A 23,962-nucleotide genomic window follows, 5' to 3' on the forward strand; every position below is an offset into this window, starting at 1 on the left:
GTGCAATGTAAGGTGCAAACTGTAAGTGTATGTGCAATGTAAGGTGCAAACTGTAAGTGTATGAGCAATGTAAGGTGCAAACTGTAAGTGTATGTGCAATGTAAGGTGCAAACTGTAAGTGTATGTGCAATGTAAGGTGCAAACTGTAAGTGTATGTGCAATGTAAGGTGCAAACTGTAAGTGTATGAGCAATGTAAGGTGCAAACTGTAAGTGTATGAGCAATGTAAGGTGCAAACTGTAAGTGTATGTGCAATGTAAGGTGCAAACTGTAAGTGTATGTGCAATGTAAGGTGCAAACTGTAAGTGTATGTGCAATGTAAGGTGCAAACTGTAAGTGTATGTGCAATGTAAGGCGCAAACTGTAAGTGTATGAGTAATGCAAGGTGCAAACTGTAAGTGTATGAGCAATGTAAGGTGCAAACTGTAAGTGTATGAGCAATGTAAGGTGCAAACTGTAAGTGTATGAGCAATGTAAGGTGCAAACTGTAAGTGTATGTGCAATGTAAGGTGCAAACTGTAAGTGTATGTGCAATGTAAGGCGCAAACTGTAAGTGTATGAGTAATGCAAGGTGCAAACTGTAAGTGTATGAGCAATGTAAGGTGCAAACTGTAAGTGTATGAGCAATGTAAGGTGCAAACTGTAAGTGTATGAGCAATGTAAGGTGCAAACTGTAAGTGTATGTGCAATGTAAGGTGCAAACTGTAAGTGTATGTGCAATGTAAGGTGCAAACTGTAAGTGTATGAGCAATGTAAGGTGCAAACTATAAGTGTATGAGCAATGTAAGGTGCAAACTGTAAGTGTATGAGCAATGTAAGGTGCAAACTGTAAGTGTATGAGCACTGCAAGGTGCAAAATGTAAGTGTATGAGCAATGTAAGGTGCAAACTGTAAGTGTATGTGCAATGTAAGGTGCAAACTGTAAGTGTATGTGCAATGTAAGGTGCAAACTGTAAGTGTATGAGCACTGCAAGGTGCAAACTGTAAGTGTATGAGCAATGTAAGGTGCAAACTGTAAGTGTATGAGCAATGTAAGGTGCAAACTGTAAGTGTATGAGCAATGTAAAGTGCAAACTGTAAGTGTATGAGCAATGCAAGGTGCAAACTGTAATTGTATGTGCAATGTAAGGTGCAAACTGTAAGTGTATGAGCAATGTAATGTGCAAACTGTAAGTGTATGTGCAATGTAAGGTGCAAACTGTAAGTGTATGTGCAATGTAAGGTGCATTGCAATGTAAGGTGCAAACTGTAAGTGTATGTGCAATGTTAGGTGCAAACTGTAAGTGTATGTGCAATGTAAGGTGCAAACTGTAAGTGTATGAGCAATGTAAGGTGCAAACTGTAAGTGTATGAGTAATGCAAGGTGCAAACTGTAAGTGTATGAGCAATGCAAGGTGCAAACTGTAAGTGTATGAGTAATGCAAGGTGCAAACTGTAAGTGTATGTGCAATGTAAGGTGCAAACTGTAAGTGTATGAGCAATGTAAGGTGCAAACTGTAAGTGTATGTGCAATGTAAGGTGCAAACTGTAAGTGTATGTGCAATGTAAGGTGCAAACTGTAAGTGTATGAGCAATGTAAGGTGCAAACTGTAAGTGTATGAGCAATGCAAGGTGCAAACTGTAAGTGTATGAGCAATGTAAGGTGCAAACTGTAAGTGTATGAGCAATGTAAGGTGCAAACTGTAAGTGTATGAGCAATGTAAGGTGCAAACTGTAAGTGTATGTGCAATGTAAGGTGCAAACTGTAAGTGTATGTGCAATGTAAGGTGCAGACTGTAAGCGTATGTGCAATGTAAGGTGCAAACTGTAAGTGTATGTGCAATGTAAGGTGCAAACTGTAAGTGTATGTGCAATGTAAGGTGCAAACTGTAAGTGTATGTGCAATGTAAGGTGCAAACTGTAAGTGTATGTGCAATGTAAGGTGCAAACTGTAAGTGTATGAGCAATGCAAGGTGCAAACTGTAAGTGTATGTGCAATGTAATGTGCAAACTGTAAGTGTATGAGCAATGTAAGGTGGAAACTGTAAGTGTATGTGCAATGCAAGGTGCAAACTGTAAGTGTATGAGCAATGCAAGGTGCAAACTGTAAGTGTATGTGCAATGTAAGGTGCAAACTGTAAGTGTATGAGCAATGTAAAGTGCAAACTGTAAGTGTATGAGCAATGTAAGGTGCAAACTGTAAGTGTATGTGCAATGTAAGGTGCAAACTGTAAGTGTATGAGCAATGTAAAGTGCAAACTGTAAGTGTATGAGCAATGTAAGGTGCAAACTGTAAGTGTATGTGCAATGTAAGGTGCAAACTGTAAGTGTATGTGCAATGTAAGGTGCAAACTGTAAGTGTATGTGCAATGTAAGGTGCAGACTGTAAGCGTATGTGCAATGTAAGGTGCAAACTGTAAGTGTATGTGCAATGTAAGGTGCAAACTGTAAGTGTATGAGCAATGTAAGGTGCAAACTGTAAGTGTATGAGCAATGTAAGGCGCAAACTGTGTAAGTGTATGAGCAATGTAAGGTGCAAACTGTAAGTGTATGAGCAATGTAAGGCGCAAACTGTGTAAGTGTATGAGCAATGTAAGGCGCAAACTGTAAGTGTATGAGCAATGTAAGGTGCAAACTTTAAATGTATGAGCAATGTAAGGTGCAAACTGTAAGTGTATGTGCAATGTAAGGTGCAAACTGTAAGTGTATGTGCAATGTAAGGTGCAAACTGTAAGTGTATGTGCAATGTTAGGTGCAAACTGTGAAGCCCGGTTCACATTAGCGGTTTTCTGCGGAGCCGGCCGTAGTGATCCGGCCATCAGGATCAGGCAAAACTGTCAGTTTTTACAGCCAGTGTGCTGTAAACTGTCAGTTTTCTATTTGTTACTATGTAGCTGCAAAACCTTCCGTGTCCGTTCCGCTGAGCAAAATGGTCTGGAAAATTGGGTCCTGCAGCATTTTTTCGGCCGCTCAGCGGAACGGACCACTGAACCCTACGGACGGTTCCGTTGGCAAACGCTAATGTGAACCGGGCCTAAGTGTATGAGCATTGTAAGGTGCAAACTGTAAGTGTATGAGCAATGTAAGGTGCAAACTGTAAGTGTATGTGCAATGTAAGGTGCAAACTGTAAGTGTATGTGCAATGTAATGTGCAAACTGTAAGTGTATGAGCAATGTAAGGTGCAAACTGTAAGTGTATGAGCAATGTAAGGTGCAAACTGTAAGTGTATGTGCAATGTAAGGTGCAAACTGTAAGTGTATGTGCAATGTAAGGTGCAAACTGTAAGTGTATGAGCAATGTAAGGTGCAAACTGTAAGTGTATGTGCAATGTAAGGTGCAAACTGTAAGTGTATGAGCAATGTAAGGTGCAAACTGTAAGTGTATGTGCAATGTAAGGTGCAAACTGTAAGTGTATGTGCAATGTAATGTGCAAACTGTAAGTGTATGTGCAATGTAAGGTGCAAACTGTAAGTGTATGAGCAATGTAAGGTGCAAACTGTAAGTGTATGAGCAATGTAAGGTGCAAACTGTAAGTGTATGAGCAATGTAAGGTGCAAACTGTAAGTGTATGAGCATTGTAAGGTGCAAACTGTAAGTGTATGTGCAATGTAAGGTGCAAACTGTAAGTGTATGAGCATTGTAAGGTGCAAACTGTAAGTGTATGAGCAATGTAAGGTGCAAACTGTAAGTGTATGTGCAATGTAAGGTGCAAACTGTAAGTGTATGTGCAATGTAATGTGCAAACTGTAAGTGTATGAGCAATGTAAGGTGCAAACTGTAAGTGTATGAGCAATGTAAGGTGCAAACTGTAAGTGTATGTGCAATGTAAGGTGCAAACTGTAAGTGTATGTGCAATGTAAGGCGCAAACTGTAAGTGTATGAGTAATGCAAGGTGCAAACTGTAAGTGTATGAGCAATGTAAGGTGCAAACTGTAAGTGTATGTGCAATGTAAGGTGCAAACTGTAAGTGTATGTGCAATGTAAGGCGCAAACTGTAAGTGTATGTGCAATGCAAGGTGCAAACTGTAAGTGTATGAGCAATGTAAGGTGCAAACTGTAAGTGTATGAGCAATGTAAGGTGCAAACTGTAAGTGTATGTGCAATGTAAGGTGCAAACTGTAAGTGTATGTGCAATGTAAGGCGCAAACTGTAAGTGTATGAGTAATGCAAGGTGCAAACTGTAAGTGTATGAGCAATGTAAGGTGCAAACTGTAAGTGTATGAGCAATGTAAGGTGCAAACTGTAAGTGTATGAGCACTGCAAGGTGCAAACTGTAAGTGTATGTGCAATGTAAGGTGCAAACTGTAAGTGTATGAGCAATGTAAGGTGCAAACTGTAAGTGTATGAGCAATGTAAGGTGCAAACTGTAAGTGTATGTGCAATGTAAGGTGCAAACTGTAAGTGTATGTGCAATGTAAGGCGCAAACTGTAAGTGTATGTGCAATGTAAGGTGCAAACTGTAAGTGTATGTGCAATGTAAGGTGCAAACTGTAAGTGTATGTGCAATGTAAGGTGCAAACTGTAAGTGTATGTGCAATGTAAGGTGCAAACTGTAAGTGTATGAGCAATGTAAGGTGCAAACTGTAAGTGTATGAGCAATGTAAGGTGCAAACTGTAAGTGTATGTGCAATGTAAGGTGCAAACTGTAAGTGTATGTGCAATGTAAGGTGCAAACTGTAAGTGTATGAGCAATGTAAGGTGCAAACTGTAAGTGTATGTGCAATGTAAGGTGCAAACTGTAAGTGTATGTGCAATGTAAGGTGCAAACTGTAAGTGTATGTGCAATGTAAGGTGCAAACTGTAAGTGTATGAGCAATGTAAGGTGCAAACTGTAAGTGTATGAGCAATGTAAGGTGCAAACTGTAAGTGTATGTGCAATGTAAGGTGCAAACTGTAAGTGTATGTGCAATGTAAGGTGCAAACTGTAAGTGTATGTGCAATGTAAGGTGCAAACTGTAAGTGTATGTGCAATGTAAGGCGCAAACTGTAAGTGTATGAGTAATGCAAGGTGCAAACTGTAAGTGTATGAGCAATGTAAGGTGCAAACTGTAAGTGTATGAGCAATGTAAGGTGCAAACTGTAAGTGTATGAGCAATGTAAGGTGCAAACTGTAAGTGTATGTGCAATGTAAGGTGCAAACTGTAAGTGTATGTGCAATGTAAGGCGCAAACTGTAAGTGTATGAGTAATGCAAGGTGCAAACTGTAAGTGTATGAGCAATGTAAGGTGCAAACTGTAAGTGTATGAGCAATGTAAGGTGCAAACTGTAAGTGTATGAGCAATGTAAGGTGCAAACTGTAAGTGTATGTGCAATGTAAGGTGCAAACTGTAAGTGTATGTGCAATGTAAGGTGCAAACTGTAAGTGTATGAGCAATGTAAGGTGCAAACTATAAGTGTATGAGCAATGTAAGGTGCAAACTGTAAGTGTATGAGCAATGTAAGGTGCAAACTGTAAGTGTATGAGCACTGCAAGGTGCAAAATGTAAGTGTATGAGCAATGTAAGGTGCAAACTGTAAGTGTATGTGCAATGTAAGGTGCAAACTGTAAGTGTATGTGCAATGTAAGGTGCAAACTGTAAGTGTATGAGCACTGCAAGGTGCAAACTGTAAGTGTATGAGCAATGTAAGGTGCAAACTGTAAGTGTATGAGCAATGTAAGGTGCAAACTGTAAGTGTATGAGCAATGTAAAGTGCAAACTGTAAGTGTATGAGCAATGCAAGGTGCAAACTGTAATTGTATGTGCAATGTAAGGTGCAAACTGTAAGTGTATGAGCAATGTAATGTGCAAACTGTAAGTGTATGTGCAATGTAAGGTGCAAACTGTAAGTGTATGTGCAATGTAAGGTGCATTGCAATGTAAGGTGCAAACTGTAAGTGTATGTGCAATGTTAGGTGCAAACTGTAAGTGTATGTGCAATGTAAGGTGCAAACTGTAAGTGTATGAGCAATGTAAGGTGCAAACTGTAAGTGTATGAGTAATGCAAGGTGCAAACTGTAAGTGTATGAGCAATGCAAGGTGCAAACTGTAAGTGTATGAGTAATGCAAGGTGCAAACTGTAAGTGTATGTGCAATGTAAGGTGCAAACTGTAAGTGTATGAGCAATGTAAGGTGCAAACTGTAAGTGTATGTGCAATGTAAGGTGCAAACTGTAAGTGTATGTGCAATGTAAGGTGCAAACTGTAAGTGTATGAGCAATGTAAGGTGCAAACTGTAAGTGTATGAGCAATGCAAGGTGCAAACTGTAAGTGTATGAGCAATGTAAGGTGCAAACTGTAAGTGTATGAGCAATGTAAGGTGCAAACTGTAAGTGTATGAGCAATGTAAGGTGCAAACTGTAAGTGTATGTGCAATGTAAGGTGCAAACTGTAAGTGTATGTGCAATGTAAGGTGCAGACTGTAAGCGTATGTGCAATGTAAGGTGCAAACTGTAAGTGTATGTGCAATGTAAGGTGCAAACTGTAAGTGTATGTGCAATGTAAGGTGCAAACTGTAAGTGTATGTGCAATGTAAGGTGCAAACTGTAAGTGTATGTGCAATGTAAGGTGCAAACTGTAAGTGTATGAGCAATGCAAGGTGCAAACTGTAAGTGTATGTGCAATGTAATGTGCAAACTGTAAGTGTATGAGCAATGTAAGGTGGAAACTGTAAGTGTATGTGCAATGCAAGGTGCAAACTGTAAGTGTATGAGCAATGCAAGGTGCAAACTGTAAGTGTATGTGCAATGTAAGGTGCAAACTGTAAGTGTATGAGCAATGTAAAGTGCAAACTGTAAGTGTATGAGCAATGTAAGGTGCAAACTGTAAGTGTATGTGCAATGTAAGGTGCAAACTGTAAGTGTATGAGCAATGTAAAGTGCAAACTGTAAGTGTATGAGCAATGTAAGGTGCAAACTGTAAGTGTATGTGCAATGTAAGGTGCAAACTGTAAGTGTATGTGCAATGTAAGGTGCAAACTGTAAGTGTATGTGCAATGTAAGGTGCAGACTGTAAGCGTATGTGCAATGTAAGGTGCAAACTGTAAGTGTATGTGCAATGTAAGGTGCAAACTGTAAGTGTATGAGCAATGTAAGGTGCAAACTGTAAGTGTATGAGCAATGTAAGGCGCAAACTGTGTAAGTGTATGAGCAATGTAAGGTGCAAACTGTAAGTGTATGAGCAATGTAAGGTGCAAACTGTAAGTGTATGTGCAATGTAAGGTGCAAACTGTAAGTGTATGAGCAATGTAAGGTGCAAACTGTAAGTGTATGAGCAATGTAAGGCGCAAACTGTGTAAGTGTATGAGCAATGTAAGGTGCAAACTGTAAGTGTATGAGCAATGTAAGGTGCAAACTGTAAGTGTATGAGCAATGTAAGGCGCAAACTGTGTAAGTGTATGAGCAATGTAAGGCGCAAACTGTAAGTGTATGAGCAATGTAAGGTGCAAACTGTAAATGTATGAGCAATGTAAGGTGCAAACTGTAAGTGTATGTGCAATGTAAGGTGCAAACTGTAAGTGTATGTGCAATGTAAGGTGCAAACTGTAAGTGTATGTGCAATGTTAGGTGCAAACTGTGAGGCCCGGTTCACATTAGCGGTTTTCTGCGGAGCCGGCCGTAGTGATCCGGCCATCAGGATCAGGCAAAACTGTCAGTTTTTACAGCCAGTGTGCTGTAAACTGTCAGTTTTCTATTTGTTACTATGTAGCTGCAAAACCTTCCGTGTCCGTTCCGCTGAGCAAAATGGTCTGGAAAATTGGGTCCTGCAGCATTTTTTCGGCCGCTCAGCGGAACGGACCACTGAACCCTACGGACGGTTCCGTTGGCAAACGCTAATGTGAACCGGGCCTAAGTGTATGAGCATTGTAAGGTGCAAACTGTAAGTGTATGAGCAATGTAAGGTGCAAACTGTAAGTGTATGTGCAATGTAAGGTGCAAACTGTAAGTGTATGTGCAATGTAATGTGCAAACTGTAAGTGTATGTGCAATGTAAGGTGCAAACTGTAAGTGTATGTGCAATGTAAGGTGCAAACTGTAAGTGTATGTGCAATGTAAGGTGCAAACTGTAAGTGTATGAGCAATGTAAGGTGCAAACTGTAAGTGTATGAGCAATGTAATGTGCAAACTGTAAGTGTATGTGCAATGTAAGGTGCAAACTGTAAGTGTATGAGCAATGTAAGGTGCAAACTGTAAGTGTATGTGCAATGTAAGGTGCAAACTGTAAGTGTATGAGCAATGTAAGGTGCAAACTGTAAGTGTATGTGCAATGTAAGGTGCAAACTGTAAGTGTATGAGCAATGCAAGGTGCAAACTGTAAGTGTATGAGCAATGTAAGGTGCAAACTGTAAGTGTATGTGCAATGTAAGGTGCAAACTGTAAGTGTATGTGCAATGTAAGGTGCAAACTGTAAGTGTATGTGCAATGTAAGGTGCAAACTGTAAGTGTATGTGCAATGTAATGTGCAAACTGTAAGTGTATGTGCAATGTAAGGTGCAAACTGTAAGTGTATGAGCAATGTAAGGTGCAAACTGTAAGTGTATGAGCAATGTAAGGTGCAAACTGTAAGTGTATGAGCAATGTAAGGTGCAAACTGTAAGTGTATGAGCATTGTAAGGTGCAAACTGTAAGTGTATGTGCAATGTAAGGTGCAAACTGTAAGTGTATGAGCATTGTAAGGTGCAAACTGTAAGTGTATGAGCAATGTAAGGTGCAAACTGTAAGTGTATGTGCAATGTAAGGTGCAAACTGTAAGTGTATGTGCAATGTAATGTGCAAACTGTAAGTGTATGAGCAATGTAAGGTGCAAACTGTAAGTGTATGAGCAATGTAAGGTGCAAACTGTAAGTGTATGTGCAATGTAAGGTGCAAACTGTAAGTGTATGTGCAATGTAAGGCGCAAACTGTAAGTGTATGAGTAATGCAAGGTGCAAACTGTAAGTGTATGAGCAATGTAAGGTGCAAACTGTAAGTGTATGTGCAATGTAAGGTGCAAACTGTAAGTGTATGTGCAATGTAAGGCGCAAACTGTAAGTGTATGTGCAATGCAAGGTGCAAACTGTAAGTGTATGAGCAATGTAAGGTGCAAACTGTAAGTGTATGAGCAATGTAAGGTGCAAACTGTAAGTGTATGTGCAATGTAAGGTGCAAACTGTAAGTGTATGTGCAATGTAAGGCGCAAACTGTAAGTGTATGAGTAATGCAAGGTGCAAACTGTAAGTGTATGAGCAATGTAAGGTGCAAACTGTAAGTGTATGAGCAATGTAAGGTGCAAACTGTAAGTGTATGAGCAATGTAAGGTGCAAACTGTAAGTGTATGTGCAATGTAAGGTGCAAACTGTAAGTGTATGTGCAATGTAAGGCGCAAACTGTAAGTGTATGAGTAATGCAAGGTGCAAACTGTAAGTGTATGAGCAATGTAAGGTGCAAACTGTAAGTGTATGAGCAATGTAAGGTGCAAACTGTAAGTGTATGAGCAATGTAAGGTGCAAACTGTAAGTGTATGTGCAATGTAAGGTGCAAACTGTAAGTGTATGTGCAATGTAAGGTGCAAACTGTAAGTGTATGAGCAATGTAAGGTGCAAACTATAAGTGTATGAGCAATGTAAGGTGCAAACTGTAAGTGTATGTGCAATGTAAGGTGCAAACTGTAAGTGTATGTGCAATGTAAGGTGCAAACTGTAAGTGTATGTGCAATGTAAGGTGCAAACTGTAAGTGTATGTGCAATGTAAGGTGCAAACTGTAAGTGTATGAGCAATGCAAGGTGCAAAATGTAAGTGTATGAGCAATGTAAGGTGCAAAATGTAAGTGTATGAGCAATGTAAGGTGCAAACTGTAAGTGTATGTGCAATGTAAGGTGCAAACTGTAAGTGTATGAGCAATGCAAGGTGCAAACTGTAATTGTATGTGCAATGTAAGGTGCAAACTGTAAGTGTATGAGCAATGTAATGTGCAAACTGTAAGTGTATGTGCAATGTAAGGTGCAAACTGTAAGTGTATGTGCAATGTAAGGTGCATTGCAATGTAAGGTGCAAACTGTAAGTGTATGTGCAATGTTAGGTGCAAACTGTAAGTGTATGTGCAATGTAAGGTGCAAACTGTAAGTGTATGAGCAATGTAAGGTGCAAACTGTAAGTGTATGAGTAATGCAAGGTGCAAACTGTAAGTGTATGAGCAATGCAAGGTGCAAACTGTAAGTGTATGAGTAATGCAAGGTGCAAACTGTAAGTGTATGTGCAATGTAAGGTGCAAACTGTAAGTGTATGAGCAATGTAAGGTGCAAACTGTAAGTGTATGTGCAATGTAAGGTGCAAACTGTAAGTGTATGTGCAATGTAAGGTGCAAACTGTAAGTGTATGAGCAATGTAAGGTGCAAACTGTAAGTGTATGAGCAATGCAAGGTGCAAACTGTAAGTGTATGAGCAATGTAAGGTGCAAACTGTAAGTGTATGTGCAATGTAAGGTGCAAACTGTAAGTGTATGAGCAATGCAAGGTGCAAACTGTAAGTGTATGAGCAATGTAAGGTGCAAACTGTAAGTGTATGAGCAATGTAAGGTGCAAACTGTAAGTGTATGAGCAATGCAAGGTGCAAACTGTAAGTGTATGAGCAATGTAAGGTGCAAACTGTAAGTGTATGTGCAATGTAAGGTGCAAACTGTAAGTGTATGAGCAATGTAAGGTGCAAACTGTAAGTGTATGAGCAATGTAAGGTGCAAACTGTAAGTGTATGAGCAATGTAAGGTGCAAACTGTAAGTGTATGTGCAATGTAAGGTGCAAACTGTAAGTGTATGTGCAATGTAAGGTGCAGACTGTAAGCGTATGTGCAATGTAAGGTGCAAACTGTAAGTGTATGTGCAATGTAAGGTGCAAACTGTAAGTGTATGTGCAATGTAAGGTGCAAACTGTAAGTGTATGTGCAATGTAAGGTGCAAACTGTAAGTGTATGTGCAATGTAAGGTGCAAACTGTAAGTGTATGTGCAATGTAAGGTGCAGACTGTAAGCGTATGTGCAATGTAAGGTGCAAACTGTAAGTGTATGTGCAATGTAAGGTGCAAACTGTAAGTGTATGTGCAATGTAAGGTGCAAACTGTAAGTGTATGTGCAATGTAAGGTGCAAACTGTAAGTGTATGTGCAATGTAAGGTGCAAACTGTAAGTGTATGTGCAATGTTAGGTGCAAACTGTGAGGCCCGGTTCACATTAGCGGTTTTCTGCGGAGCCGGCCGTAGTGATCCGGCCATCAGGATCAGGCAAAACTGTCAGTTTTTACAGCCAGTGTGCTGTAAACTGTCAGTTTTCTATTTGTTACTATGTAGCTGCAAAACCTTCCGTGTCCGTTCCGCTGAGCAAAATGGTCTGGAAAATTGGGTCCTGCAGCATTTTTTCGGCCGCTCAGCGGAATGGACCACTGAACCCTACGGACGGTTCCGTTGGCAAACGCTAATGTGAACCGGGCCTAAGTGTATGAGCATTGTAAGGTGCAAACTGTAAGTGTATGTGCAATGTAATGTGCAAACTGTAAGTGTATGTGCAATGTAAGGTGCAAACTGTAAGTGTATGTGCAATGTAATGTGCAAACTGTAAGTGTATGTGCAATGTAAGGTGCAAACTGTAAGTGTATGAGCAATGTAAGGTGCAAACTGTAAGTGTATGAGCAATGTTAGGTGCAAACTGTAAGTGTATGTGCAATGTAAGGTGCAAACTGTAAGTGTATGAGCAATGTAAGGTGCAAACTGTAAGTGTATGAGCAATGTAAGGTGCAAACTGTAAGTGTATGTGCAATGTAAGGTGCAAACTGTAAGTGTATGTGCAATGTAAGGTGCAAACTGTAAGTGTATGAGCAATGTTAGGTGCAAACTGTAAGTGTATGTGCAATGTAAGGTGCAAACTGTAAGTGTATGAGCAATGTAAGGTGCAAACTGTAAGTGTATGAGTAATGCAAGGTGCAAACTGTAAGTGTATGTGCAATGTAAGGTGCAAACTGTAAGTGTATGTGCAATGTAAGGTGCAAACTGTAAGTGTATGTGCAATGTAAGGTGCAAACTGTAAGTGTATGAGCAATGCAAGGTGCAAACTGTAAGTGTATGTGCAATGTAATGTGCAAACTGTAAGTGTATGAGCAATGTAAGGTGGAAACTGTAAGTGTATGAGCAATGTAAGGTGCAAACTGTAAGTGTATGTGCAATGCAAGGTGCAAACTGTAAGTGTATGAGCAATGCAAGGTGCAAACTGTAAGTGTATGTGCAATGTAAGGTGCAAACTGTAAGTGTATGAGCAATGTAAAGTGCAAACTGTAAGTGTATGAGCAATGTAAGGTGCAAACTGTAAGTGTATGTGCAATGTAAGGTGCAAACTGTAAGTGTATGAGCAATGTAAAGTGCAAACTGTAAGTGTATGAGCAATGTAAGGTGCAAACTGTAAGTGTATGTGCAATGTAAGGTGCAAACTGTAAGTGTATGTGCAATGTAAGGTGCAAACTGTAAGTGTATGTGCAATGTAAGGTGCAGACTGTAAGCGTATGTGCAATGTAAGGTGCAAACTGTAAGTGTATGTGCAATGTAAGGTGCAAACTGTAAGTGTATGAGCAATGTAAGGTGCAAACTGTAAGTGTATGAGCAATGTAAGGCGCAAACTGTGTAAGTGTATGAGCAATGTAAGGTGCAAACTGTAAGTGTATGAGCAATGTAAGGCGCAAACTGTGTAAGTGTATGAGCAATGTAAGGCGCAAACTGTAAGTGTATGAGCAATGTAAGGTGCAAACTGTAAATGTATGAGCAATGTAAGGTGCAAACTGTAAGTGTATGTGCAATGTAAGGTGCAAACTGTAAGTGTATGTGCAATGTAAGGTGCAAACTGTAAGTGTATGTGCAATGTTAGGTGCAAACTGTGAGGCCCGGTTCACATTAGCGGTTTTCTGCGGAGCCGGCCGTAGTGATCCGGCCATCAGGATCAGGCAAAACTGTCAGTTTTTACAGCCAGTGTGCTGTAAACTGTCAGTTTTCTATTTGTTACTATGTAGCTGCAAAACCTTCCGTGTCCGTTCCGCTGAGCAAAATGGTCTGGAAAATTGGGTCCTGCAGCATTTTTTCGGCCGCTCAGCGGAACGGACCACTGAACCCTACGGACGGTTCCGTTGGCAAACGCTAATGTGAACCGGGCCTAAGTGTATGAGCATTGTAAGGTGCAAACTGTAAGTGTATGTGCAATGTAAAGTGCAAACTGTAAGTGTATGAGCAATGTAAGGTGCAAACTGTAAGTGTATGAGCAATGTTAGGTGCAAACTGTAAGTGTATGTGCAATGTAAGGTGCAAACTGTAAGTGTATGAGCAATGTAAGGTGCAAACTGTAAGTGTATGTGCAATGTAAGGTGCAAACTGTAAGTGTATGTGCAATGTAATGTGCAAACTGTAAGTGTATGTGCAATGTAAGGTGCAAACTGTAAGTGTATGAGCAATGTAAGGTGCAAACTGTAAGTGTATGTGCAATGTAAGGTGCAAACTGTAAGTGTATGAGCAATGTAAGGTGCAAACTGTAAGTGTATGAGCAATGTAAGGTGCAAACTGTAAGTGTATGAGCAATGTAAGGTGCAAACTGTAAGTGTATGAGCATTGTAAGGTGCAAACTGTAAGTGTATGTGCAATGTAAGGTGCAAACTGTAAGTGTATGAGCATTGTAAGGTGCAAACTGTAAGTGTATGAGCAATGTAAGGTGCAAACTGTAAGTGTATGTGCAATGTAAGGTGCAAACTGTAAGTGTATGTGCAATGTAATGTGCAAACTGTAAGTGTATGAGCAATGTAAGGTGCAAACTGTAAGTGTATGAGCAATGTAAGGTGCAAACTGTAAGTGTATGTGCAATGTAAGGTGCAAACTGTAAGTGTATGTGCAATGTAAGGTGCAAACTGTAAGTGTATGAGCAATGTAAGGTGCAAACTGTAAGTGTATGTGCAATGTAAGGTGCAAACTGTAAGTGTATGAGCAATGTAAGGTGCAAACTGTAAGTGTATGTGCAATGTAAGGTGCAAACTGTAAGTGTATGTGCAATGTAATGTGCAAACTGTAAGTGTATGTGCAATGTAAGGTGCAAACTGTAAGTGTATGAGCAATGTAAGGTGCAAACTGTAAGTGTATGAGCAATGTAAGGTGCAAACTGTAAGTGTATGAGCAATGTAAGGTGCAAACTGTAAGTGTATGAGCATTGTAAGGTGCAAACTGTAAGTGTATGTGCAATGTAAGGTGCAAACTGTAAGTGTATGAGCATTGTAAGGTGCAAACTGTAAGTGTATGAGCAATGTAAGGTGCAAACTGTAAGTGTATGTGCAATGTAAGGTGCAAACTGTAAGTGTATGTGCAATGTAATGTGCAAACTGTAAGTGTATGAGCAATGTAAGGTGCAAACTGTAAGTGTATGAGCAATGTAAGGTGCAAACTGTAAGTGTATGTGCAATGTAAGGTGCAAACTGTAAGTGTATGTGCAATGTAAGGCGCAAACTGTAAGTGTATGAGTAATGCAAGGTGCAAACTGTAAGTGTATGAGCAATGTAAGGTGCAAACTGTAAGTGTATGTGCAATGTAAGGTGCAAACTGTAAGTGTATGTGCAATGTAAGGCGCAAACTGTAAGTGTATGTGCAATGCAAGGTGCAAACTGTAAGTGTATGAGCAATGTAAGGTGCAAACTGTAAGTGTATGAGCAATGTAAGGTGCAAACTGTAAGTGTATGTGCAATGTAAGGTGCAAACTGTAAGTGTATGTGCAATGTAAGGCGCAAACTGTAAGTGTATGAGTAATGCAAGGTGCAAACTGTAAGTGTATGAGCAATGTAAGGTGCAAACTGTAAGTGTATGAGCAATGTAAGGTGCAAACTGTAAGTGTATGAGCACTGCAAGGTGCAAACTGTAAGTGTATGTGCAATGTAAGGTGCAAACTGTAAGTGTATGAGCAATGTAAGGTGCAAACTGTAAGTGTATGAGCAATGTAAGGTGCAAACTGTAAGTGTATGTGCAATGTAAGGTGCAAACTGTAAGTGTATGTGCAATGTAAGGCGCAAACTGTAAGTGTATGTGCAATGTAAGGTGCAAACTGTAAGTGTATGTGCAATGTAAGGTGCAAACTGTAAGTGTATGTGCAATGTAAGGTGCAAACTGTAAGTGTATGTGCAATGTAAGGTGCAAACTGTAAGTGTATGAGCAATGTAAGGTGCAAACTGTAAGTGTATGAGCAATGTAAGGTGCAAACTGTAAGTGTATGTGCAATGTAAGGTGCAAACTGTAAGTGTATGTGCAATGTAAGGTGCAAACTGTAAGTGTATGAGCAATGTAAGGTGCAAACTGTAAGTGTATGTGCAATGTAAGGTGCAAACTGTAAGTGTATGTGCAATGTAAGGTGCAAACTGTAAGTGTATGTGCAATGTAAGGTGCAAACTGTAAGTGTATGAGCAATGTAAGGTGCAAACTGTAAGTGTATGAGCAATGTAAGGTGCAAACTGTAAGTGTATGTGCAATGTAAGGTGCAAACTGTAAGTGTATGTGCAATGTAAGGTGCAAACTGTAAGTGTATGTGCAATGTAAGGTGCAAACTGTAAGTGTATGTGCAATGTAAGGCGCAAACTGTAAGTGTATGAGTAATGCAAGGTGCAAACTGTAAGTGTATGAGCAATGTAAGGTGCAAACTGTAAGTGTATGAGCAATGTAAGGTGCAAACTGTAAGTGTATGAGCAATGTAAGGTGCAAACTGTAAGTGTATGTGCAATGTAAGGTGCAAACTGTAAGTGTATGTGCAATGTAAGGCGCAAACTGTAAGTGTATGAGTAATGCAAGGTGCAAACTGTAAGTGTATGAGCAATGTAAGGTGCAAACTGTAAGTGTATGAGCAATGTAAGGTGCAAACTGTAAGTGTATGAGCAATGTAAGGTGCAAACTGTAAGTGTATGTGCAATGTAAGGTGCAAACTGTAAGTGTATGTGCAATGTAAGGTGCAAACTGTAAGTGTATGAGCAATGTAAGGTGCAAACTATAAGTGTATGAGCAATGTAAGGTGCAAACTGTAAGTGTATGAGCAATGTAAGGTGCAAACTGTAAGTGTATGAGCACTGCAAGGTGCAAAATGTAAGTGTATGAGCAATGTAAGGTGCAAACTGTAAGTGTATGTGCAATGTAAGGTGCAAACTGTAAGTGTATGTGCAATGTAAGGTGCAAACTGTAAGTGTATGAGCACTGCAAGGTGCAAACTGTAAGTGTATGAGCAATGTAAGGTGCAAACTGTAAGTGTATGAGCAATGTAAGGTGCAAACTGTAAGTGTATGAGCAATGTAAAGTGCAAACTGTAAGTGTATGAGCAATGCAAGGTGCAAACTGTAATTGTATGTGCAATGTAAGGTGCAAACTGTAAGTGTATGAGCAATGTAATGTGCAAACTGTAAGTGTATGTGCAATGTAAGGTGCAAACTGTAAGTGTATGTGCAATGTAAGGTGCATTGCAATGTAAGGTGCAAACTGTAAGTGTATGTGCAATGTTAGGTGCAAACTGTAAGTGTATGTGCAATGTAAGGTGCAAACTGTAAGTGTATGAGCAATGTAAGGTGCAAACTGTAAGTGTATGAGTAATGCAAGGTGCAAACTGTAAGTGTATGAGCAATGCAAGGTGCAAACTGTAAGTGTATGAGTAATGCAAGGTGCAAACTGTAAGTGTATGTGCAATGTAAGGTGCAAACTGTAAGTGTATGAGCAATGTAAGGTGCAAACTGTAAGTGTATGTGCAATGTAAGGTGCAAACTGTAAGTGTATGTGCAATGTAAGGTGCAAACTGTAAGTGTATGAGCAATGCAAGGTGCAAACTGTAAGTGTATGAGCAATGTAAGGTGCAAACTGTAAGTGTATGAGCAATGTAAGGTGCAAACTGTAAGTGTATGAGCAATGTAAGGTGCAAACTGTAAGTGTATGTGCAATGTAAGGTGCAAACTGTAAGTGTATGTGCAATGTAAGGTGCAGACTGTAAGCGTATGTGCAATGTAAGGTGCAAACTGTAAGTGTATGTGCAATGTAAGGTGCAAACTGTAAGTGTATGTGCAATGTAAGGTGCAAACTGTAAGTGTATGTGCAATGTAAGGTGCAAACTGTAAGTGTATGTGCAATGTAAGGTGCAAACTGTAAGTGTATGAGCAATGCAAGGTGCAAACTGTAAGTGTATGTGCAATGTAATGTGCAAACTGTAAGTGTATGAGCAATGTAAGGTGGAAACTGTAAGTGTATGTGCAATGCAAGGTGCAAACTGTAAGTGTATGAGCAATGCAAGGTGCAAACTGTAAGTGTATGTGCAATGTAAGGTGCAAACTGTAAGTGTATGAGCAATGTAAAGTGCAAACTGTAAGTGTATGAGCAATGTAAGGTGCAAACTGTAAGTGTATGTGCAATGTAAGGTGCAAACTGTAAGTGTATGAGCAATGTAAAGTGCAAACTGTAAGTGTATGAGCAATGTAAGGTGCAAACTGTAAGTGTATGTGCAATGTAAGGTGCAAACTGTAAGTGTATGTGCAATGTAAGGTGCAAACTGTAAGTGTATGTGCAATGTAAGGTGCAGACTGTAAGCGTATGTGCAATGTAAGGTGCAAACTGTAAGTGTATGTGCAATGTAAGGTGCAAACTGTAAGTGTATGAGCAATGTAAGGTGCAAACTGTAAGTGTATGAGCAATGTAAGGCGCAAACTGTGTAAGTGTATGAGCAATGTAAGGTGCAAACTGTAAGTGTATGAGCAATGTAAGGCGCAAACTGTGTAAGTGTATGAGCAATGTAAGGCGCAAACTGTAAGTGTATGAGCAATGTAAGGTGCAAACTGTAAATGTATGAGCAATGTAAGGTGCAAACTGTAAGTGTATGTGCAATGTAAGGTGCAAACTGTAAGTGTATGTGCAATGTAAGGTGCAAACTGTAAGTGTATGTGCAATGTTAGGTGCAAACTGTGAGGCCCGGTTCACATTAGCGGTTTTCTGCGGAGCCGGCCGTAGTGATCCGGCCATCAGGATCAGGCAAAACTGTCAGTTTTTACAGCCAGTGTGCTGTAAACTGTCAGTTTTCTATTTGTTACTATGTAGCTGCAAAACCTTCCGTGTCCGTTCCGCTGAGCAAAATGGTCTGGAAAATTGGGTCCTGCAGCATTTTTTCGGCCGCTCAGCGGAACGGACCACTGAACCCTACGGACGGTTCCGTTGGCAAACGCTAATGTGAACCGGGCCTAAGTGTATGAGCATTGTAAGGTGCAAACTGTAAGTGTATGAGCAATGCAAGGTGCAAACTGTAAGTGTATGAGCAATGTAAGGTGCAAACTGTAAGTGTATGTGCAATGTAAGGTGCAAACTGTAAGTGTATGTGCAATGTAATGTGCAAACTGTAAGTGTATGAGCAATGTAAGGTGCAAACTGTAAGTGTATGTGCAATGTAATGTGCAAACTGTAAGTGTATGAGCAATGTAAGGTGCAAACTGTAAGTGTATGAGCAATGTAAGGTGCAAACTGTAAGTGTATGTGCAATGTAAGGTGCAAACTGTAAGTGTATGTGCAATGTAAGGTGCAAACTGTAAGTGTATGAGCAATGTAAGGTGCAAACTGTAAGTGTATGTGCAATGTAAGGTGCAAACTGTAAGTGTATGAGCAATGCAAGGTGCAAACTGTAAGTGTATGTGCAATGTAAGGTGCAAACTGTAAGTGTATGAGCAATGCAAGGTGCAAACTGTAAGTGTATGAGCAATGTAAGGTGCAAACTGTAAGTGTATGAGCAATGTAAGGTGCAAACTGTAAGTGTATGAGCAATGTAAGGTGCAAACTGTAAGTGTATGTGCAATGTAAGGTGCAAACTGTAAGTGTATGTGCAATGTAATGTGCAAACTGTAAGTGTATGAGCAATGTAAGGTGCAAACTGTAAGTGTATGAGCAATGTAAGGTGCAAACTGTAAGTGTATGTGCAATGTAAGGTGCAAACTGTAAGTGTATGTGCAATGTAAGGTGCAAACTGTAAGTGTATGAGCAATGTAAGGTGCAAACTGTAAGTGTATGTGCAATGTAAGGTGCAAACTGTAAGTGTATGTGCAATGTAATGTGCAAACTGTAAGTGTATGTGCAATGTAAGGTGCAAACTGTAAGTGTATGAGCAATGTAAGGTGCAAACTGTAAGTGTATGAGCAATGTAAGGTGCAAACTGTAAGTGTATGAGCAATGTAAGGTGCAAACTGTAAGTGTATGAGCATTGTAAGGTGCAAACTGTAAGTGTATGTGCAATGTAAGGTGCAAACTGTAAGTGTATGAGCATTGTAAGGTGCAAACTGTAAGTGTATGAGCAATGTAAGGTGCAAACTGTAAGTGTATGTGCAATGTAAGGTGCAAACTGTAAGTGTATGTGCAATGTAATGTGCAAACTGTAAGTGTATGAGCAATGTAAGGTGCAAACTGTAAGTGTATGAGCAATGTAAGGTGCAAACTGTAAGTGTATGTGCAATGTAAGGTGCAAACTGTAAGTGTATGTGCAATGTAAGGCGCAAACTGTAAGTGTATGAGTAATGCAAGGTGCAAACTGTAAGTGTATGAGCAATGTAAGGTGCAAACTGTAAGTGTATGTGCAATGTAAGGTGCAAACTGTAAGTGTATGTGCAATGTAAGGCGCAAACTGTAAGTGTATGTGCAATGCAAGGTGCAAACTGTAAGTGTATGAGCAATGTAAGGTGCAAACTGTAAGTGTATGAGCAATGTAAGGTGCAAACTGTAAGTGTATGTGCAATGTAAGGTGCAAACTGTAAGTGTATGTGCAATGTAAGGCGCAAACTGTAAGTGTATGAGTAATGCAAGGTGCAAACTGTAAGTGTATGAGCAATGTAAGGTGCAAACTGTAAGTGTATGAGCAATGTAAGGTGCAAACTGTAAGTGTATGAGCACTGCAAGGTGCAAACTGTAAGTGTATGTGCAATGTAAGGTGCAAACTGTAAGTGTATGAGCAATGTAAGGTGCAAACTGTAAGTGTATGAGCAATGTAAGGTGCAAACTGTAAGTGTATGTGCAATGTAAGGTGCAAACTGTAAGTGTATGTGCAATGTAAGGCGCAAACTGTAAGTGTATGTGCAATGTAAGGTGCAAACTGTAAGTGTATGTGCAATGTAAGGTGCAAACTGTAAGTGTATGTGCAATGTAAGGTGCAAACTGTAAGTGTATGTGCAATGTAAGGTGCAAACTGTAAGTGTATGAGCAATGTAAGGTGCAAACTGTAAGTGTATGAGCAATGTAAGGTGCAAACTGTAAGTGTATGTGCAATGTAAGGTGCAAACTGTAAGTGTATGTGCAATGTAAGGTGCAAACTGTAAGTGTATGAGCAATGTAAGGTGCAAACTGTAAGTGTATGTGCAATGTAAGGTGCAAACTGTAAGTGTATGTGCAATGTAAGGTGCAAACTGTAAGTGTATGTGCAATGTAAGGTGCAAACTGTAAGTGTATGAGCAATGTAAGGTGCAAACTGTAAGTGTATGAGCAATGTAAGGTGCAAACTGTAAGTGTATGTGCAATGTAAGGTGCAAACTGTAAGTGTATGTGCAATGTAAGGTGCAAACTGTAAGTGTATGTGCAATGTAAGGTGCAAACTGTAAGTGTATGTGCAATGTAAGGCGCAAACTGTAAGTGTATGAGTAATGCAAGGTGCAAACTGTAAGTGTATGAGCAATGTAAGGTGCAAACTGTAAGTGTATGAGCAATGTAAGGTGCAAACTGTAAGTGTATGAGCAATGTAAGGTGCAAACTGTAAGTGTATGTGCAATGTAAGGTGCAAACTGTAAGTGTATGTGCAATGTAAGGCGCAAACTGTAAGTGTATGAGTAATGCAAGGTGCAAACTGTAAGTGTATGAGCAATGTAAGGTGCAAACTGTAAGTGTATGAGCAATGTAAGGTGCAAACTGTAAGTGTATGAGCAATGTAAGGTGCAAACTGTAAGTGTATGTGCAATGTAAGGTGCAAACTGTAAGTGTATGTGCAATGTAAGGTGCAAACTGTAAGTGTATGAGCAATGTAAGGTGCAAACTATAAGTGTATGAGCAATGTAAGGTGCAAACTGTAAGTGTATGAGCAATGTAAGGTGCAAACTGTAAGTGTATGAGCACTGCAAGGTGCAAAATGTAAGTGTATGAGCAATGTAAGGTGCAAACTGTAAGTGTATGTGCAATGTAAGGTGCAAACTGTAAGTGTATGTGCAATGTAAGGTGCAAACTGTAAGTGTATGAGCACTGCAAGGTGCAAACTGTAAGTGTATGAGCAATGTAAGGTGCAAACTGTAAGTGTATGAGCAATGTAAGGTGCAAACTGTAAGTGTATGAGCAATGTAAAGTGCAAACTGTAAGTGTATGAGCAATGCAAGGTGCAAACTGTAATTGTATGTGCAATGTAAGGTGCAAACTGTAAGTGTATGAGCAATGTAATGTGCAAACTGTAAGTGTATGTGCAATGTAAGGTGCAAACTGTAAGTGTATGTGCAATGTAAGGTGCATTGCAATGTAAGGTGCAAACTGTAAGTGTATGTGCAATGTTAGGTGCAAACTGTAAGTGTATGTGCAATGTAAGGTGCAAACTGTAAGTGTATGAGCAATGTAAGGTGCAAACTGTAAGTGTATGAGTAATGCAAGGTGCAAACTGTAAGTGTATGAGCAATGCAAGGTGCAAACTGTAAGTGTATGAGTAATGCAAGGTGCAAACTGTAAGTGTATGTGCAATGTAAGGTGCAAACTGTAAGTGTATGAGCAATGTAAGGTGCAAACTGTAAGTGTATGTGCAATGTAAGGTGCAAACTGTAAGTGTATGTGCAATGTAAGGTGCAAACTGTAAGTGTATGAGCAATGTAAGGTGCAAACTGTAAGTGTATGAGCAATGCAAGGTGCAAACTGTAAGTGTATGAGCAATGTAAGGTGCAAACTGTAAGTGTATGAGCAATGTAAGGTGCAAACTGTAAGTGTATGAGCAATGTAAGGTGCAAACTGTAAGTGTATGTGCAATGTAAGGTGCAAACTGTAAGTGTATGTGCAATGTAAGGTGCAGACTGTAAGCGTATGTGCAATGTAAGGTGCAAACTGTAAGTGTATGTGCAATGTAAGGTGCAAACTGTAAGTGTATGTGCAATGTAAGGTGCAAACTGTAAGTGTATGTGCAATGTAAGGTGCAAACTGTAAGTGTATGTGCAATGTAAGGTGCAAACTGTAAGTGTATGAGCAATGCAAGGTGCAAACTGTAAGTGTATGTGCAATGTAATGTGCAAACTGTAAGTGTATGAGCAATGTAAGGTGGAAACTGTAAGTGTATGTGCAATGCAAGGTGCAAACTGTAAGTGTATGAGCAATGCAAGGTGCAAACTGTAAGTGTATGTGCAATGTAAGGTGCAAACTGTAAGTGTATGAGCAATGTAAAGTGCAAACTGTAAGTGTATGAGCAATGTAAGGTGCAAACTGTAAGTGTATGTGCAATGTAAGGTGCAAACTGTAAGTGTATGAGCAATGTAAAGTGCAAACTGTAAGTGTATGAGCAATGTAAGGTGCAAACTGTAAGTGTATGTGCAATGTAAGGTGCAAACTGTAAGTGTATGTGCAATGTAAGGTGCAAACTGTAAGTGTATGTGCAATGTAAGGTGCAGACTGTAAGCGTATGTGCAATGTAAGGTGCAAACTGTAAGTGTATGTGCAATGTAAGGTGCAAACTGTAAGTGTATGAGCAATGTAAGGTGCAAACTGTAAGTGTATGAGCAATGTAAGGCGCAAACTGTGTAAGTGTATGAGCAATGTAAGGTGCAAACTGTAAGTGTATGAGCAATGTAAGGCGCAAACTGTGTAAGTGTATGAGCAATGTAAGGCGCAAACTGTAAGTGTATGAGCAATGTAAGGTGCAAACTGTAAATGTATGAGCAATGTAAGGTGCAAACTGTAAGTGTATGTGCAATGTAAGGTGCAAACTGTAAGTGTATGTGCAATGTAAGGTGCAAACTGTAAGTGTATGTGCAATGTTAGGTGCAAACTGTGAGGCCCGGTTCACATTAGCGGTTTTCTGCGGAGCCGGCCGTAGTGATCCGGCCATCAGGATCAGGCAAAACTGTCAGTTTTTACAGCCAGTGTGCTGTAAACTGTCAGTTTTCTATTTGTTACTATGTAGCTGCAAAACCTTCCGTGTCCGTTCCGCTGAGCAAAATGGTCTGGAAAATTGGGTCCTGCAGCATTTTTTCGGCCGCTCAGCGGAACGGACCACTGAACCCTACGGACGGTTCCGTTGGCAAACGCTAATGTGAACCGGGCCTAAGTGTATGAGCATTGTAAGGTGCAAACTGTAAGTGTATGTGCAATGTAAGGTGCAAACTGTAAGTGTATGTGCAATGTAATGTGCAAACTGTAAGTGTATGTGCAATGTAAGGTGCAAACTGTAAGTGTATGTGCAATGTAAGGTGCAAACTGTAAGTGTATGTGCAATGTAAGGTGCAAACTGTAAGTGTATGAGCAATGTAAGGTGCAAACTGTAAGTGTATGAGCAATGTAATGTGCAAACTGTAAGTGTATGTGCAATGTAAGGTGCAAACTGTAAGTGTATGAGCAATGTAAGGTGCAAACTGTAAGTGTATGTGCAATGTAAGGTGCAAACTGTAAGTGTATGAGCAATGTAAGGTGCAAACTGTAAGTGTATGAGCAATGTAAGGTGCAAACTGTAAGTGTATGTGCAATGTAAGGTGCAAACTGTAAGTGTATGAGCAATGTAAGGTGCAAACTGTAAGTGTATGTGCAATGTAAGGTGCAAACTGTAAGTGTATGTGCAATGTAAGGTGCAAACTGTAAGTGTATGTGCAATGTAAGGTGCAAACTGTAAGTGTATGTGCAATGTAATGTGCAAACTGTAAGTGTATGTGCAATGTAAGGTGCAAACTGTAAGTGTATGAGCAATGTAAGGTGCAAACTGTAAGTGTATGAGCAATGTAAGGTGCAAACTGTAAGTGTATGAGCAATGTAAGGTGCAAACT

Source organism: Hyperolius riggenbachi, chromosome 7 (assembly GCF_040937935.1).
Source record: "Hyperolius riggenbachi isolate aHypRig1 chromosome 7, aHypRig1.pri, whole genome shotgun sequence".
Classification (NCBI taxonomy): domain Eukaryota; kingdom Metazoa; phylum Chordata; class Amphibia; order Anura; family Hyperoliidae; genus Hyperolius; species Hyperolius riggenbachi.